We start from the raw sequence: 18,529 nt of genomic DNA, 5'->3' as shown, positions 1-18,529 counted from the left end.
TATGTATTTTAGGCAAAACAAAATATACAGGTTTTTTTTTTCATTTTAAAAATTACAAAAAGGAAAATGGGCCAATGCAAAACTTTGGGCACCTTTGGACCTTTGTGTGGTTAGAATAGTGGCTCTACAGGTGGAATATTTATATACTGTTTTTTCCTTTTAATATCAACAGGTGTCCCCTTTATTATACTCCTCCAGCACAAATCCGTATTTACTGTCTTTTACCTTTTTACAATTTGTGGTCATTGTGCATTTGCAGCTGAAAGTGTTTGGTACTTTAGCACTACTACTAGTTATTTTATATATATATATATATATATATATATATATATATATATATATATATATATATATATATATATACAGTTAGGTCCATATGTATTTGGACAGAGACAACATTTTTCTAATTTTGGTTATAGACATTACCACAATGAATTTTAAACAAAACAATTCAGATGCAGTCGAAGTTCAGACTTTCAGCTTTCATTTGAGGGCATCCACATTAAAATTGGATGAAGGGTTTAGGAGTTTCAGCTCCTTAACATGTGCCACCCTGTTTTTAAAGGGACCAAAAGTAATTGGACAGATTCAATAATTTTAAATAAAATGTTAATTTTTAGTACTTGGTTGAAAACCCTTTGTTGGCAATGACTTCCTGAAGTCTTGAACTCATGGACATCACCAGACGCTGTGTTTCCTCCTTTTTGATGCTCTGCGAGGCCTTCACTGTGGTGGTTTTCAGTTGCTGTTTGTTTGTGGGCCTTTCTGTCTGAAGTTTAGTCTTTAATAAGTGAAATGCATGCTCAATTGGGTTGAGATCAGGTGACTGACTTGGCCATTCAAGAATATTCCACTTCTTTGCTTTAATAAAGTCCTGGGTTGCTTTGGCTTTATGTTTTGGGTCATTGTCCATCTGTAGTATGAAACGACGACCAATCAGTTTGGCTGCATTTGGCTGGATCTGAGCACACAGTATGTTTCTGAATACCTCAGAATTCATTTGGCTGCTTCTGTCCTGTGTCACATCATCAATAAACACTAGTGACCCAGTGCCACTGGCAGCCATGCATGCCCAAGCCATCACACTGCCTCCGCCGTGTTTTACAGATGATGTGGTATGCTTTGGATCATGAGCTGTACCACGCCTTCGCCATACTTTTCTCTTTCCATCATTCTGGTAGAGGTTGATCTTGGTTTCATCTGTTCAAAGAATGTTCTTCTAGAACTGTGCTGGCTTTTTTAGATGTTTTTTAGCAAACTCCAGTCTAGCCTTTTTATTCTTGATGCTTATGAGTGGCTTGCACCGTGCAGTGAACCCTCTGTATTTACTTTCATGCAGTCTTCTCTTTATGGTAGATTGGATATTGATACGCCTACCTCCTGGAGTGTGTTGGTCACTTGGTTGGCTGTTGTGAAGGGGTTTCTCTTCACCATGGAGATTATTCTTCTATCCTCCACCCCTGTTGTCTTCTGTGGGCACCCAGGTCTTTTTGCATTGATGAGTTCACCAGTGCTTTCTTTCTTTCTCAGGATGCACCAAACTGTAGATTTTGCCACTCCTAATATTGTAGCAATTTCTCAGATGGGTTTTTTCTGTTTTCGCATCTTAAGGATGGCTTGTTTCACCTACATGGAGAGCTCCTTTGACCGCATGTTTATTTCACAGCAAAACCTTCCAAACGCAAGCACCACACCTCAAATCAGCTCCAGGCCTTTTATCTGCTTAATTGAGAATGACATAACAAAGGGATTGCCCACACCTGTCCATGAAATAGCCTTGGAGTCAATTGTCCAATTACTTTTGGTCCCTTTAAAAACAGGGTGGCACATGTTATGGAGCTGAAACTCCTAAACCCTTCATCCAATTTTAATGTGGATACCCTCAAATGAAAGCTGAAAGTCGGAACTTCAACTGAATCTGAATTGTTTTGTTTAAAATTCATTGTGGTAATGTCTATAACTAAAATTAGAAAAATGTTGTCTCTGTCCAAATATATATGGACCTAACTGTATATATATATATATATATTACAGACCAAAAGTTTGGAAATACCTTCTCATTTAAAGATTTTTCTGTATTTTCATGACTTTTTTCATGACTATGAAAATTGTACATTCACACTGAGGGCATCAAAACTATGAATTAACACATGTGGAATTATATACTTAACAAAAAAGTGTGCAACAACTGAAATTATGTATTATATTCTAGGTTCTTCAAAGTAGCCACCTTTTGCTTTGATGACTGCTTTGCACACTTTTGGTGAGCTTCAAGAGGTAGTCATCGGGAATGGTTTTCACTTCACAGGTGTTCCCTGTCAGGTTTAATAAGTGGGATTTCTTGCCTTATAAATGGGGTTGGGACCATCAGTTGTGCTGTGCAGAAGTCTGGTGGATACACAGCTGATAGTCCTACTGAATAGACTGTTAGAATTTGTATTATGGCAAGAAAAATCAGCTAAGTAAAGAAAAACGAGTGGCCATCATTACTTTAAGAAATTAAGGTCAGTCAGTCCGAAAAATTGGGAAAACTTTGAAAGTGTCCCCAATTGCAGTGGCAAAAACCATCAAGCGCTACAAAGAAACTGGTTCACATGAAGACCGCACCAGAAAAGAAAGACCAAGAGTCACCTCTGCTTCTGAGGCTAAGTTTATCCAAGTCACCAGCCTCAGAAATCACAGGTTAACAGCAGCTCAGATTAGAGACCAGATCAATGCCACATAGAGTTCTATCAGCAGACACATCTCTACAACAACTGTTAAGAGGAGACTTTGTGCAGCTGGCCTTCATGGTAAAACAGCTGCTAGGAAACCACTGCTAAGGACAGACAACAAGCAGAAGAGACTTGTTTTTGCGAAAGAACACAAGGAATGGACATTAGACTTGTGCTTTGGTCTGATGAGTCCAAATTTGAGATCTTTGGTTCCAACCACCGTGTCTTTGTGCAACGCAGAAAAGGTGAACGGATGGACTCTGCATGCCTGGTTCCCACCGTGAAGCATGGAGGAGGAGGTGTGATGGTGTGGGGGTGCTTTGCTGGTGACACTGTTGGGGATTTATTCAAAATTGAAGGCATACTGAACCAGCATGGCTACCACAGCATCTTGCAGCGGCATGCTATTCCATCCGGTTTGCGTTTAGTTGGACCATCATTTATTTTTCAACAGGACAATAACCCCAAACACACCTCTAGACTGTGTAAGGGCTATTTGACCAAGAAGGAGAGTGATGGCGTGGTACGCCAGATGACCTGGCCTCCAGTCACCAGATCTGAACCCAATCGAGATGGTTTGGGGTGAGCTGGACCGCAGAGTGAAGGCAAAAGGGCCAACAAGTGCTAAGCATCTCTGGGAACTCCTTCAAGATTGTTGGAAGACTATTCCCGGTGACTACCTCTTGAAGCTCATCAAGAGAATGCCAAGAGTGTGCAAAGCAGTCATCAAAGCAAAAGGTGGCTACTTTGAAGAACCTAGAATATACTGTAAGACATAATTTCAGTTGTTTCACACTTTTTTGTAAAGTATATAATTCCACCTGTGTATATTCATAGTCTTGATGCCTTCAGTGTGAATGTACAATTTTCACAGTCATGAAAATACAGAAAAATCTTTAAATGAGAAGCTGTGTCCAAACTTATATACAGTATATATACACTCACTGGCCACTTTATTAGGTACACCTGTCCAACTTCTTGTTAACACTTAATTTCTAATCAGCCAATCACATGGCGGCAACTCAGTGCATTTAGGCATGTAGACATGGTCAAGACAATCTCCTGCAGTTCAAACCGAGCATCATTATGGGGAAGAAAGGTGATTTGAGTGCCTTTGAACGTGGCATGGTTGTTGGTGCCAGAAGGGCTGGTCTGAGTATTTCAGAAACTGCTGATCTACTGGGATTTTCACGCACAACTATCTCTAGGGTTTACAGAGAATGGTCCGAAAAAGAAAAAAAATCCAGTGAGCGGCAGTTCTGTGGGCGGAAATGCCTTGTTGATGCCAGAGGTCAGAGGAGAATGGGCAGACTGGTTCGAGCTGATAGAAAGGCAACAGTGACTCAAATCGCCACCCGTTACAACCAAGGTAGGCCTAAGAGCATCTCTGAACGCACAGTGCGTCGAACTTTGAGGCAGATGGGCTACAGCAGCAGAAGACCACACCGGGTACCACTCCTTTCAGCTAAGAACAGGAAACTGAGGCTACAATTTGTACAAGCTCATCGAAATTGGACAGTAGAAGATTGGAAAAACGTTGCTTGGTCTGATGAGTATCGATTTCTGCTGCGACATTCGGATGGTAGGGTCAGAATTTGGCGTAAACAACATGAAAGCATGGATCCATCCTGCCTTGTATGGAGCATCTTTGGGATGTGCAGCCGACAAATCTGCGGCAACTGTGTGATGCCATCATGTCAATATGGACCAAAATCTCTGAGGAATGCTTCCAGCACCTTGTTGAATCTATGCCACGAAGAATTGAGGCAGTTCTGAAGGCAAAAGGGGGTCCAACCCGTTACTAGCATGGTGTACCTAATAAAGTGGCCGGTGAGTGTATATATATATATATTATATATATATACAGTGCCTACAAGTAGTATACAACCCCCTGCAGATTTAGCAGGTTTAATAAGATGCAAATAAGTTAGAGCCTTCAAACTTCAAACAAGAGCAGGATTTATTAACAGATGCATAAATCTTACAAACCAAAAAGTTTTGTTGCTCAGTTAAATTTTTATAAATTTTAAACATAAAAGTGTGGGTCAATTATTATTCAACCCCTAGGTTTAATATTTTGTGGAATAACCTTTGTTTGCAATTACAGCTAATAATCGTCTTTTCTAAGACCTGATCAGGCCGGCACAGGTCTCTGGAGTTATCTTGGCCCACTCCTCCATGCAGATCTTCTCCAAGTTATCTAGGTTCTTTGGGTGTCTCATGTGGACTTTAATCTTGAGCTCCTTCCACAAGTTTTCAATTGGGTTAAGGTCAGGAGACTGACTAGGCCACTGCAACACCTTGATTTTTTGCCTCTTGAACCAGGCCTTGGTTTTCTTGGCTGTGTGCTTTGGGTCATTGTCTTGTTGGAAGATGAAATGACGACCCATCTTAAGATCCTTGATGGAGGAGCGGAGGTTCTTGGCCAAAATCTCCAGGTAGGCCGTGCTATCCATCTTCCCATGGATGCGGACCAGATGGCCAGGCCCCTTGGCTGAGAAACAGCCCCACAGCATGATGCTGCCACCACCATGCTTGACTGTAGGGATGGTATTCTTGGGGTCATATGCAGTGCCATCCAGTCTCCAAACGTCACGTGTGTTGTTGGCACCAAAGATCTCAATCTTGGTCTCATCAGACCAGAGAACCTTGAACCAGTCAGTCTCAGAGTCCTCCAAGTGATCATGAGCAAACTGTAGACGAGCCTTGACATGACGCTTTGAAAGTAAAGGTACCTTACAGGCTCGTCTGGAATGGAGACCATTGCGGTGGAGTACGTTACTTATGGTATTGACTGAAACCAATGTCCCCACTGCCATGAGATCTTCCCGGAGCTCCTTCCTTGTTGTCCTTGGGTTAGCCTTGACTCTTCGGACAAGCCTGGCCTTCGGCACGTGAGGAAACTTTCAAAGGCTGTCCAGGCCGTGGAAGGCTAACAGTAGTTCCATAAGCCTTCCACTTCCGGATGATGCTCCCAACAGTGGAGACAGGTAGGCCCAACTCCTTGGAAAGGGTTTTGTACCCCTTGCCAGCCTTGTGACCCTCCACGATCTTGTCTCTGATGGCCTTGGAATGCTCCTTTGTCTTTCCCATGTTGACCATGTATGAGTGCTGTTCACAAGTTTGGGGAGGGTCTTAAATAGTCAGAAAAGACTGGAAAAAGAGATAATTAATCCAAACATGTGAAGCTCATTGTTCTTTGTGCCTGAACTACTTCTTAATACTTTAGGAGAACCAAACAGAATTCTGGTGGGTTGAGGGGTTGAATAATAAATGACCCTCTGAAACAACTTTTCACAATTTAAAAAAAAAATAAACAAAGAAATAACATTCTTTTTTGCTGCAGTGCATTTCACACTTCCAGGCTGATCTACAGTCCAAATGTCACAATGCCAAGTTAATTCCAAATGTGTAAACCTGCTAAATCTGCAGGGGGTTGAATACTACTTGTAGGCACTGTATATATATATATATATATATATATATATATATATATATATATATATATATATATATATATATATACATTTTAACTTTCCCAGCCCAGTTCCATTGCTTGACTCAAGAGTAGGTCTCAATTGAATTGGATGCATTTTATTCTGACATTACATTTTTTTTCATATTATTGAGAATTGGTATATGTTAAAGCCGGATAATTTATCTACAGTCATTAGCTTTTGTCTCTTCAGCCAGTTATTTTCACAATAAAAATTTTCTACATTGGTGCTTAGCACAGTTTCCATGTACTACATACCAAATAATGACAGCAGGCATGAGAGAAATAAATTAAACCTTCTCATTACATATATTTTGTATTTAAGGGGGAGTGCAAAGATTCTTTTGCGCCATAAGCTTGTTTGATTAAACAAATTACATTTAGTTACCAATGGAAAAAACTAAATTATAATTTTTCCCTTTTTCCCAATTTTTCCTTTCGGAATATACAGCCTTTAAGTGTTGAGAAGGACTATTATAGTGTGCAACAGCTGCAGGCTTATGGTTTGGAGTACCTTCGGCAAAAAGCAGATGGCAGCGTTTTAACTGTTGCAGCTTGTTTATGTGCATGTTGTTATTGTAGATTCTAATGTATAACCTCTCAAGTTTTAGTGTGTTTAAGTTTTTTCCTGCATTTTTCCATATTGGGATGATGAAGGCAATGATTCCTGTATTTACAAAGCAAAATAACAAATTCTCCCGAGATGTCTGAGTGCTGAGCAGGGGTGTGCATTGAAAACATGAGGTCCCATAGCATAAGTTCTAATTGCCCCCCAACAAAAAAAGAAAATAACTAATATTTGGCGGGGTCACAGAAGAGCATATCTCATAACTTTATAGCCTTTACAAAGTGATTTTCCTCCTACTGAAGCCCTTTCATTGCACTCTTAAAGTATGATGCCAACAAAAGTGCTACACAAATACTGTATGATATCCACACAGTGACTTCCTCAACAGTGTCCTCCACATGCACAGTTTGATGACCCTATTGTACACCCCTCAACTCCACTGGCAAAGTATGATGACCCCAACACAGTATGATCCCTCAACCTACAAAAACCCAGCCTTTCAACAAAATGGCTACTTAACCCCTTGCAACACTTAATGTGCTGGAGGAAACTTCTGGGTTCACATCACTGAAGCCATTAGCCTCATCGAAACATATCTCCCCTCCAGCACCTTGCCAGTGACTTTGTCACACTCAATACACTAAAGCATGGACACAATGACTGTCCACAAATGGCATAGACATCTGGGTTGCAGACTCTAGAAAGCATTAAGGCATTAAGGAAATTCAAAAAGTCAACCTGACAAAGGATTTTAGTGTCCACTTTTCCAAATACTGTAAGATGCGAATGCTGCGTTCATTCCAAGGCTACAAGGGTAATACTTCCTAAAGAGTCAGACCAGAGCTTCACTTATTTTCATTTGAACATAGAAACACGAGAAGCAATGGAATGAAACTGAAAGGGAGAAGATACAGATTAGATATTAGAAAAAACTTTTTGACAGTGAGGGTGATTAATGAGTGGAACAGGCTGCCAGGAGAGGTTGTGAGTTCTCCTTCAATGGAAGTCTTCAAACAGAGGCTCGACAGACATCTGCCTGAAATGGTTTAGTGAGTCCTGCATTGAGCCCCCTGTTGGACACGATTACCCTGGAGGCCATTTTCAACTCTAACATTCTCTGAGTCTAATTGAACCGCTTACACCCGTAGGCAACTGGTATATATTGACCATTAAAGATGGCTATTCAAGATACACATTGTGAGGCAGTGACCCCTATTACAGCTAGGGAGCACTGTATAGGCTCTCCAGAATGTGCATGTGCAGCGCCCCAGAGTCCTGGTCGTTGCAGTAATGTCGCTATGCCGCTAAGGGGAGTGATGTTACGTCTGATTGCACTAAAGGAGTTCACCTGACCAGGTATCACAGACACACACTACACTCCACACTCCGGCCACCAGGGGGGGTGGTTCTATCTATTAGGCCACTCCTCACACTTTGGTAAAACTGGGGGTTGGACAGGAAGTGGGGAGAGAAAGAGCCCGGGAGAGTTCGGGAGAGGACCTGTCAGGGGTGGGATCCTGACAGCGGCCTAGCAAAAAGGACAGATCGTTACGGAGCCGTGCCTGTAAGGTATAGCGGCAGGCTCCTTAGAGAGGATACGAAAGCGGAGTATATTGCGGAGAAGTGGGAAGCGAGATCACAGCGCAGAGGAGGTGGCCGGAGCACCGAGGAAGTTAGAGACTCTACATACTACTTCAAACAGCGGCAGGACAGTTAACTATAGGTTGGCTGTCTCACCTAAATCACCTAACGAAGACAAAGGAGGCAATTGCGGGAGAGGGGCGTCTAGAAGGTAGGCACTGATTTCCACCTGCAAAGGAAACTCTGGATGTGGCTTCGGACCGGTCGGTCTCAGCCAGCCCTGTTAGCAGTGCTCTGGATTGTGGATCCTGAAGCCTACAGTAAAGAGGTAAAGAGACTGCAACCCTGTGTCCTCGTTATTCACCGCGACTTGCACCATGCACCACCATCACATCTTTCATTGTTGTCACGGACCGGGTCTAGCCACCGTGACAACCCCAGAACTGAGACAGAGAGGCCCGGTACCGAGTACCCCGCGGCCCTGCGTCTGGGGGCACCCCAACTTGGCGTCACGAACAGGATCTACCTAAGCCTGAAGAATCAGGTCATGTGTGCCTTGGAACTGTGTTGGATTGTACTTGAACAGTGATTTATTGCAAAGACTGTGTATTGCTGTTTGCCGCCACAAATCCGCCATTGCCGCGCTGAGTGGAGCACGGAGGGAGGAGCCATAGTTTCGTGGGCGGAGCCGGCTAAAAAGAGCACGGGACGAGAAACCGCGGGGAGGTGCCGACTCCAGAAGAGGAACCCCGGCCCCGGCAGGTTAGCAAGTGGAAGGAACGGCCATGTCGGACTCCGGAGGGGCGGAGGCGGCGGTCGCAGCTGCGGATGCGGGGGCACCTCCAGGCCCTGTAGCAGACGCAGCCACGGGCCTTGTACCACCGCCAGATGCCGCGGGGCTTGCCGCCCCCATCGACCAGCCTGATACTGCCGCAGCTACAACAGCCATAATGCCCTTTTCCATTCCGTACCTACCCGGAGCCGCTTGGCTCCCGCGATACTCTGGAGAGTCCCATACGTTAACTGACTTTAAAGAGGGGATTTGCTGCCTGCTCGAGTTTTATCACATGACAGAGCCTCAGAAAGTTCATATGATAAAGAACCAACTCTTTGTAGCGGCCTTGAGAGAAGTGAAGTCCTGGCCCGCCGCAGATAAGAAGACTGCGCAACAGATCTTTGCAAAGCTTAAAACCACCTTTGACACCCGCACCGCTACAGAAATTAAATTGACATATTATGGATGCAAGCAAAGGCCGCAGGATAGCTTACGGGACTATGCCCTTAATCTGCAGGAGGCACTGAGGGCCATTAAGCAGAGTGATCCAAGCGGTATGCAAGATGAAGATAAACTCCTAAAAGAGCGGTTCATTGAGGGGCTCCTGTGCAGTCACCAAAGGGCCCAGCTACACTTCCTAGCCATGCAGAATCCCGACCTGACTTTTGCGCAATTTAAAGAAAAAGCCATCCAAGCACTACCAGAGCGACAGCCCAGCTGTGCTGTACTTCCCAGGCGTCAAGCCTTCACGTACCACCAGGAGGTGGCGCCGGAAGCACCCGTCTCCGCCGAGGCCGATGCCCAGATCCTAGAAGACGACTCCCCTGCAGGACTACGCCTCCAGATGCAAGAGCTGACAAAGAGCGTTGCTGCCCTAGCCCGGACCGTCCAGTCCCTCCAGGAGGCCCCCAAGGAGAAGATCCAGCTGGCTTCTGGTCCGGAAGATGCCCCTGGCAGCGACAGAGGAGGACTCCACCGACCAGAGGCAGGGACGACGATCGCTTCCATCGGGATGGACGACCTATCTGCCGCCGCTGCCACCAGGTGGGCCATCTTGCAAGGTACTGTCCTTTAAACGAGCAACCCCTGGGGCAAAGGGCCAACCCCCAGGAGTAGGACGGTCAGGCCCGCAGAATTGGAGAGCCAAGTACATCGGAGGGCGACCTGTCCTCCCCATTGTGATCGACGGTATCCCCATGAACGCTTTGCTGGACACGGGTTCCCAGGTGACGACTATGCCTTACATCCTTTATAGACGTTATTGGGAGGACACCGACATTACCCGTGTCCCTGATGATGATTTCTCCATAATAGCTAGTAATGGTCAGCCACTGCCAAAAGTGGGGTATAAAGAGGTCACCATTAAGGTGGGGCGGGTAGAATTGGAGGCCCAGGGAATTGTTATTGTTGATATTGACCGACGTGAATGTAACCCCATGATGACCATCGGTACTAATGTCATAGAAAATTGTCTTGCAGAAGTTATTGTCTTGTTGCAGCAGGTCACCGAAACAGCGGGTTACAGTGAACAACGTGCCTTACAGAAAGAAATCATAGCTCTAATGCAGAGACAGCAAGTGGAGTTGACTGGTGGTGAGATTGGCCGGGTCACAGTGAGTGATTCAAACCCCATTGCGATACCCCCCAGGAGCAAAATGTTGATATGGTGTCGGGCAGCCATAGGCCTTAGGGGTAAAGACTATCAGGCCCTGGTAGAACCTGTGTATTCCGATAAAAGGCCTACCCTCCTGACAGCCATAGGGGTGGTTGATGTCCGTAAGGGAGGGTGCCAGTACGTGTTCTTAACTGTGGGGAGGAAGAAGTCCACCTAACCAAATATGTCACGCTTGCCAACCTGTTTACTGTTAATAATAGTGTGATACATGCACCTGGGCCCTTGGTTCCATCCAGCCCGGCGGAGGACAACGGCTCTGCAGGGCAAATAAAAGATTGGTGTCGGGAATTGCATGTGGGCACTGATTCTACCCCATCTCACCAGACACAGGGGGCTTACAGGATGGTTCACGAATATGAGCGGGTATTCAGCAAACACCCCCTAGATTTCGGCAGGTAAAAGGGATTCAGCATCATATCCCCACTTGAGATCACCCACCCATCAAACAGAGATACCGTCCTGTACCCCCAGCTCATTATCAGTGTGCCAAGGACATGTTACGAGAGATGAAGGAGGCTGGGGTAGTGAGAGACAGTTGTAGCCCCTGGGCAGCTCCATTAGTCCTCGTTAGGAAGAAAGATGGCACCATGAGGATGTGTGTGGATTATAGGCAACTAAATCGCATTACACATAAGGATGCATACCCCCTGCCCAGGATAGAGGAGTCCTTGGCTGCTCTAAAGTCTGCTAACTACTTCTCTACCTTGGATCTCACCAGTGGGTACTGGCAGGTTCCCGTGGCCGAGGCGGACAAGGAGAAGACGGCCTTCACGACGCCGATGGGTCTCTGAGTTTAACTACATGCCCTTCGGATTGTGTAACGCCCCGGGGACGTTTCAGAGGATGATGGAGTACTGTCTGGGACACAAGAACTTTGAAACTGTGCTGCTCTATCTGGACGATGTTATTGTCTTCTCTAAGACCTATGAAGACCATTTGAAGCACCTGGCCGAGGTGTTTGAAGCTCTGTCCAACTTTGGCTTAAAGGTGAAACCGTCCAAATGCCACCTACTAAAACCCAATGTGCAGTACCTGGGCCATGTGGTGAGTGCCGAAGGAGTGGCCCCAGACCCCGACAAGGTCACGGTGATCAAGGACTGGCCGAAGCCCGGTAACCTCTATGAAGTCCGGCAATTCCTTGGGTTGGTGGGCTACTACCGGAGGTTCATTAAAGACTTCACCAAGAAGGCCGCGCCGTTGCAAGACCTGTTGGTGGGCCAATCCAAGAAACCCAAGGGTAAGAATACCCCATTTGATTGGAACGACGGACTGGAAAGATCGTTCACCTGCTTAAAATCGGCGCTGACGGGAGATGAGGTACTGGCTTACCCTGAATATGACCAACCGTTCGTATTGTATACGGATGCCAGCAACGTGGGGCTGGGAGCTGTGCTGTCCCAGGTCCAGAAAGGCAAGGAAAGGGTAATCGCTTACGCCAGCAGGAAACTTCGCCTCACCGAAAGGAACCCTGACAACTACAGTTCCTTTAAGCTGGAGTTTCTCGCCGTCGTTTGGGCCGTGACGGAGAGGTTTCAGGCACTACCTGACTTCAGCAAAATTCACCGTCTTCACAGATAATAATCCACTAACGCACTTGGACACAGCAAAACTCGGCGCCTTGGAGCAGCGGTGGATGGCCCGGTTATCCAATTACGATTTCACCATCAAGTACCGGGCGGGGCACAAGAATGCGAATGCCGATGCATTGTCCCAAATGCCTCATTTGTCTGAGACGGAGGAGGATGCAGAAGCATTTGAAGAGGTAGAGCTGCCCGCTTTCCATCACCCCAAGGCCACCCAGTGTTCCCATCAGGTGGAGGCCAGGCGCAGGAATAAGCAAAGTGCCCCGTGGAATCCCCTGCCCCACCACGGGTGGGCAGAGAACCAGGATGGCGACCCTGCGGTCCGTCGGGTGAAAGAGCTCCTGACGCAGGCGGGTTTGCATCCCAGCCTGGAAGATCCACCGGAGGCATTACAGTTGTGTAAGGAGAGGGGCAGACTGTTTATTCACGATGGCAAGCTGTGCCGGAGGAGCGTTGACCCACGCACTTACGAATTGGTATGGCAGATTGTGGTCCCAAGACAAGATGTGCCAATGATCCTGGGAGCGTACCACGATGGGACAGGACACTTCGGATGGAGGAAGCTAGAGAGGCTGCTCCGAGGGAGGTTCTACTGGGTTGGTATGAAGAAAGCCATCGAGAAGTGGTGCTGAGAGTGTGGCCCATGCAGCCTACGCCGGAAGGATCGTGACAGACAGTGGGCTCCCTTGCAGCCCATCATCACCAAACGACCGCTTGAGCTGGTCGCGCTCGATCACATGAAGCTAACACCTAGCCGGTCAGGCTATACCTATGCTCTCACCATCGTGGACCACTACTCCAGATTCCTGGTAGTCGTGACGGTCAAAGATCTAATGGCTAGAACGGCCACTAAAACCTTCCAGCAGTACTTCTGTCGACCTCATGGGTACCCGGAGAAGGTACTGACCGATCAGTGGCCAGCATTTGAAGCAGAAGTGTTCCAGGAGTTCTGCAATCTGCATGGATGTAAGAAGATCAGAACCACGCCATACCATTCCCAAACCAACGGGATGTGTGAGAAGATGAACCAAGTGGTGATCGACTTACTGAAGGCCTTACCTGTGGAGGAACAGAACTTGTGGCCCACAAAGTTACCCGACTTGGTGGATATGTACAACCACATCCCTGTGAATTCCACCAACTGCACCCCAGCGTACCTGATGCGATGGAGGTCTAGCAAGTTACCTGTTGATCTGGATATGGGAGTCCTGACCCCCGAGGATATCTCGCCGGATGCGGACTGGGATACCGAGAGGCAGCAAAGGTACCGCAAAGTACAAGAATGTGTGGAAAGAAGTCTCGCCCAAGCCCGACAAAAACAGGAAAGGGATTACAACCAGCATGCTCCTGCGACTCCCTTGTCATCCGGGGAGCAGGTACTCAAGTGAAAACGGAGACTACACAAGCTTGATGATCAATGGGAAGCGGAACCATACACCATCCTGCCATCTGATTTCGACAATACCAAGGTCTGTCTCATCAGCAAGGATGGAGGAGAAACCTCAACGGCAATATCCAGAGACCACCTTAAGATATGCCCTGATAAGCTGAGAGATGGGGAAACAGACCCCGGGACGCCTCCACCCATGGAAGAGGAGACAATGATACACACTGTTCTTGGCGATTTTCCCCAGTCTTGGACTCAAATAAACCAGGCCATTGTGGTACCTGTCCTAACTTTTCGTCAACTGATGCCGCCAGAACTAAATGTGGAGCCAGGCCCCCCCGACCTGCAACCACAGCGGACCCCACTGGAGGATGCCATGCCAACCGTTGAACTGGTCAGACCTCCCTCTGCTATCGGTGAATCTGCCATGCCCATCGGTCGTGGCAGCAGTCCTGAGAGCCCCAGCCTGCCAGTGCTACCCAGACTCACTAGAAGTGTAGCTAGGAGACAGTGCACTACACCAGCGGTAGCCAGCCTAGCAAGGCCCTGTTAGGTCAATAGCCACTCCTGCACTGCGGAGGTCTACACGTAGCACCAAGAATCAAACTCCACTTTGCCACAAAACTTGGAGATACTAACAATAGCTAATATTTGGTTGAAAATGTTTATGTAAGGGTACTGTCACACAGTGCAATTTTGATCGCTACGACGGCACGATTCGTGACGTTCTAGCGATATAGTTACGATATCGTTGTGTCTGACACGCTCCTGCGATCCGGATCCCCGCTGAGAATCGTACGTCGTAGCAGATCGTTTGAAACTTTCTTTCGTCGTCTAGTGTCCCGCTGTGGCGGCATGATTGCATCGTGTGACACAGGTTGTATACGATGTGCGCACAGTAACCAACGGCTTCTACATCGCAAATACGTCATGAAATTATCGCTCCAGCGCAGTGTATTGCAACGTGTGACCATAGTCTACGACGCTGGAGCGATAATTATACGACGCTGCAACGTCACGAATCGTGCCGTCGTAGCGATCAAAATTGCACTGTGTGACAGTACCCTAAGTTTCGTGTTACAGGTTTAAAAATGGACAATGGAGTGATGGACAGTGAATTGCTCCAAAACTTTCACGGGGACCCCTTTGTTTACCCTGGGGCCCCTGCTGTTCAAGGTTGCACCTACTGAACTGGGAGTCATGAACTATGCATGACCAAACTTTTGCAACGTTCAAGCGTCCTCACCTCCCATAAAGGGAAGCACTGTTATATATTCACTTGTTCATAGCATTTACTTGTTTATAGTGTTTCAAAATTTTGTGTGTTTTCTAATAACATGTAATGTTGTTCTTCTTTTCCCAGTCCGGGAGTACTGGATTTAACCGGGGGGGAGTGCAGTGCCCCAGAGTCCTGGTCGTTGCAGTAATGTCCCTCTGCCACTAAGGGGAGTGATGTTACGTCTTATTGCACTAAAGGAGTTCACCTGACCAGGTATCACAGACACACACTACACTCCACACTCCGGCCACCAGGGGGGGGGTGGTTCTATCTACTAGGCTACTCCTCACACTTTGGTAAAACTGGGGGTTGGAAAGGAAGTGGGGAGAGAAAGAGCCCGGGAGAGTTCGGGAGAGGACCTGTCAGGGGTGGGATCCTGACAGCGGCCTAGCAAAAAAGACAGATCGTTAAGGAGTCGTGCCTGTAAGGTATAGCTGCAGGCTCCTTAGGATACGAAAGCGGAGTATATTGTGGAGAAGTGGGAAGCGAGATCACAGCGCAGAGGAGATAGAACCAGAAGGAGTCGTGCCCTTAAGACCGCGGCAACATCCTTCTGAGGCGCGTAGCCGGTGGCCGGAGCACCGAGGAAGTAAGAGACTCTACGTACTACTTCAAACAGCGGCAGGACAGTTAACTATAGGTTGGCTGTCTCACCTAAATCACCTAACGAAGACAAAGGAGGCAATTGCGGGAGAGGGGCGTCTCTAGGGTCTCAGAATAACTCCAGGCCTACCCCATCATACGGGTGCATCCTATGCATATCATCTGGGGGACAGAGAATAGAACATCAGAAACAGACACAACAGTTGTGAGGACTATCCCGTGGTGCTCAGCAGGGAGGTACTACAACACACAGGCGCTAGAAGGTAGGCACTGATTTCCACCTGCAAAGGAAACTCTGGATGTGCCTTCGGACCGGCCGGTCTCAGCCAGCCCTGTTAGCAGTGCTCTGGATTGCGGATCCTGAAGCCTACAGTAAAGAGGTAAAGAGACTGCAACCCTGTGTCCTCGTTATTCACCGCGACTTGCACAACGCACCACCATCACATCTTTCATTGGACGCCCCTTAGCAGGGTCACGGACCGGGTCTAGCCACCGTGACAACCCCAGAACTGAGACAGAGAGGCCCGGTACCGAGTACCCCGCGGCCCTGCGTCTGGGGGCGCTCCACATGGAAGCGTAGTGAGGCCGTGAGGACGTACTGCAGACACAGGTGTGGCTGTAATTAGAATAGTGAAGCAGTGACTGATTAAAAGCCCTGTAGTAGAGGGGGAGGTATGCCAGTGTTGGTTTGGAAGCAGACTGAGCAGTTGTCTGCAGAACTCTTTGTGTGTGGAGCAACACCGGGGCAAAAGGAACTGACACCCTGAGTCCTGGGCTGTCTTGTGTTGCCAGGTTGCAATCCGGAGGATAGCGTGATGTGCACGGCATCAGTAGAGACTTGGCATCGGCGGGCGGTCTCCCCAGGGAAACTGGACAAAGGGAAGTCTGGCCTGTAGTGTTGAGCATTCCGATACCGCAAGTATCGGGTATCGGCCGATACTTGCCGGTATCGGAATTCCGATACCGAGATCCGATACTTTTGTTGTATCGGGAATAGGTATCGGGATTAATATCAATGTGTAAAAGAAAGAATTAAAATAAAAAATAGGGATATACTCACCTCTCCGGCGGCCCCTGGACTTTACCACCGTAACCGGGAGCCGTTGTACCTAAGAATGCGCGCTTGAAGGGCCTTAGATGAGGTCACTGCGCTCTGATTGGTCCGTAGCGGTCGCGTGACCGCTACGTGACCAATCACAAAGCAGTGACGTCACCTAAGGTCTTTCAAGCGCTTGAAATACCTTAGAAGACGTCACTGCTTTGTGATTGGTCGCGTAGCGGTCACGCGACCGCTACGCGACCAATCAGAAGCTGCGGACGTCTTCTAAGGTATTTCAAGCGCTTGAAAGACCTTAGGTGACGTCACTGCTTTGTGATTGGTCGCGTAGCGGTCACGCGTCCGCTACGGACCAATCAGAGCGCAGCGGCTCCCGGTTACGGCGGTAAAGTCCAGGCTGCGTCGGAGGGTGAGTATATCCCTATTTTTTATTTTAATTCTTTCTTTTACACATTGATATGGATCCCAGGGCCTGAAGGAGAGTTTCCTCTCCTTCAGACCCTGGGAACCATACAGGATACCGTCCGATACTTGGTGTCCCATTGACTTGTATTGGTATCGGGTATCGGATTAGATCCGATACTTTGCCGGTATCGGCCGATACTTTCCGATACCGATACTTTCAAGTATCGGACGGTATCGCTCAACACTACTGGCCTGTGTACTGACTGCAAAAGTAAAGCCGGCTACTGTGTATTTCTGATGGACTGTGTTAAGAAGCCGTGTACTGTACATTTTCTTTTGGCCTGGATGAAGAAGCCGTTTAATGTGTATTGCTAATAGACTGTGTGAAGTAGCACAATAAAGAAACGTTTTGTTTGAACTTGATTGGGTCACTGCCGTTTCACTGTGTATGGTCCTACCGCTGCATCATAACATGCCCCTAAGATGCCCCACACACAAAAGATTGAAAGTGGCCAAATATGCTGAGATCGGCAGATCTTCAAATATGTATTGGGCCTCTTGACCTCCTGTGATGTGAAATGCCTGCTCCTTTTCTTCTCCAGGCAGATAAGTTTTGGCCAGATTAATCTAGTAGTGGTTACTCTGCCCTCTCACTAGAGAAAACGTGAATGCTGGGCTTGTTAGGTGAGATCAGACAACATTTATGGACACCTTAACACTTTTCAAGCTATTCATGCGTTGTCAGTAGGGATAAAGGCACAACAATGAGTTCTAATAAAAGTTGCCCTAGATTTGTTTTTTTCCTGGGGAACATGCATTTACTAAAATTAATATTTTAGGAATGCTTTAATTAGATTACTACCCTAATTATGGTGGTTACGTAATTAAAAAAATCACTTGTCAACTAAGGGTGCATGTATTATATTACCAAAATGGGTCTCAATAGCTTTTACAGTAACAAGGAAGAGTAGATACCTTCCACTCCAGAGGAATATTCACATGATTCTCCCAATACAGGGTATGGACAGCTGAGTTGAAATGATTGTAAGTTGAATGTTGAAGTCCTATAAACTTTAGCTGACTGGGACATTTCTTCGAAAGAACATTCGGTGTGTGTTTGAGTCTTTATACTATGCAAGGACCTCGTCTCATTGCACAAGCCATGGGTAGAGTGTCTTCTTCTTACAAAGAGACAGTCAGGGCTCATTGACCTACTACTACCACTTTCAGTGTCCACAGTAATCGTGGCACCTGCTGTGTGCGCCAACGACCATATTCTAGGTTTTTCAGGATTCTCACAACTTACTATGTGTTCGCTGTATCCTTGGAAGCTTTTTTTCTCCACCATTAGTCCTAAAAAGTCTTCTGTATTATCTTTATTACATGGATTGGTCGCTGCATTGCAA

The 18,529-nt window shown here is 46.9% G+C and overlaps 1 long non-coding RNA gene across 1 annotated transcript in view; it reads right to left on the bottom strand.

The window, feature by feature from the left end:
- Positions 1 to 18,528, bottom strand: part of LOC143809731 (uncharacterized) — a 38,598-nt gene extending 20,070 nt beyond the window's left edge. The window contains exon 1 of the long non-coding RNA XR_013222421.1: positions 18,099 to 18,528. This is a non-coding gene — a long non-coding RNA (uncharacterized LOC143809731). The remainder of the gene's footprint in view (positions 1 to 18,098) is intronic.
- Position 18,529: the final 1 nt, after the last annotated feature.

This window comes from Ranitomeya variabilis, chromosome 2 (genome assembly GCF_051348905.1).
Source record: "Ranitomeya variabilis isolate aRanVar5 chromosome 2, aRanVar5.hap1, whole genome shotgun sequence".
NCBI classification, from domain to species: Eukaryota; Metazoa; Chordata; class Amphibia; order Anura; family Dendrobatidae; genus Ranitomeya; species Ranitomeya variabilis.
This window is presented reverse-complemented; position numbering and strand designations above follow the sequence as displayed.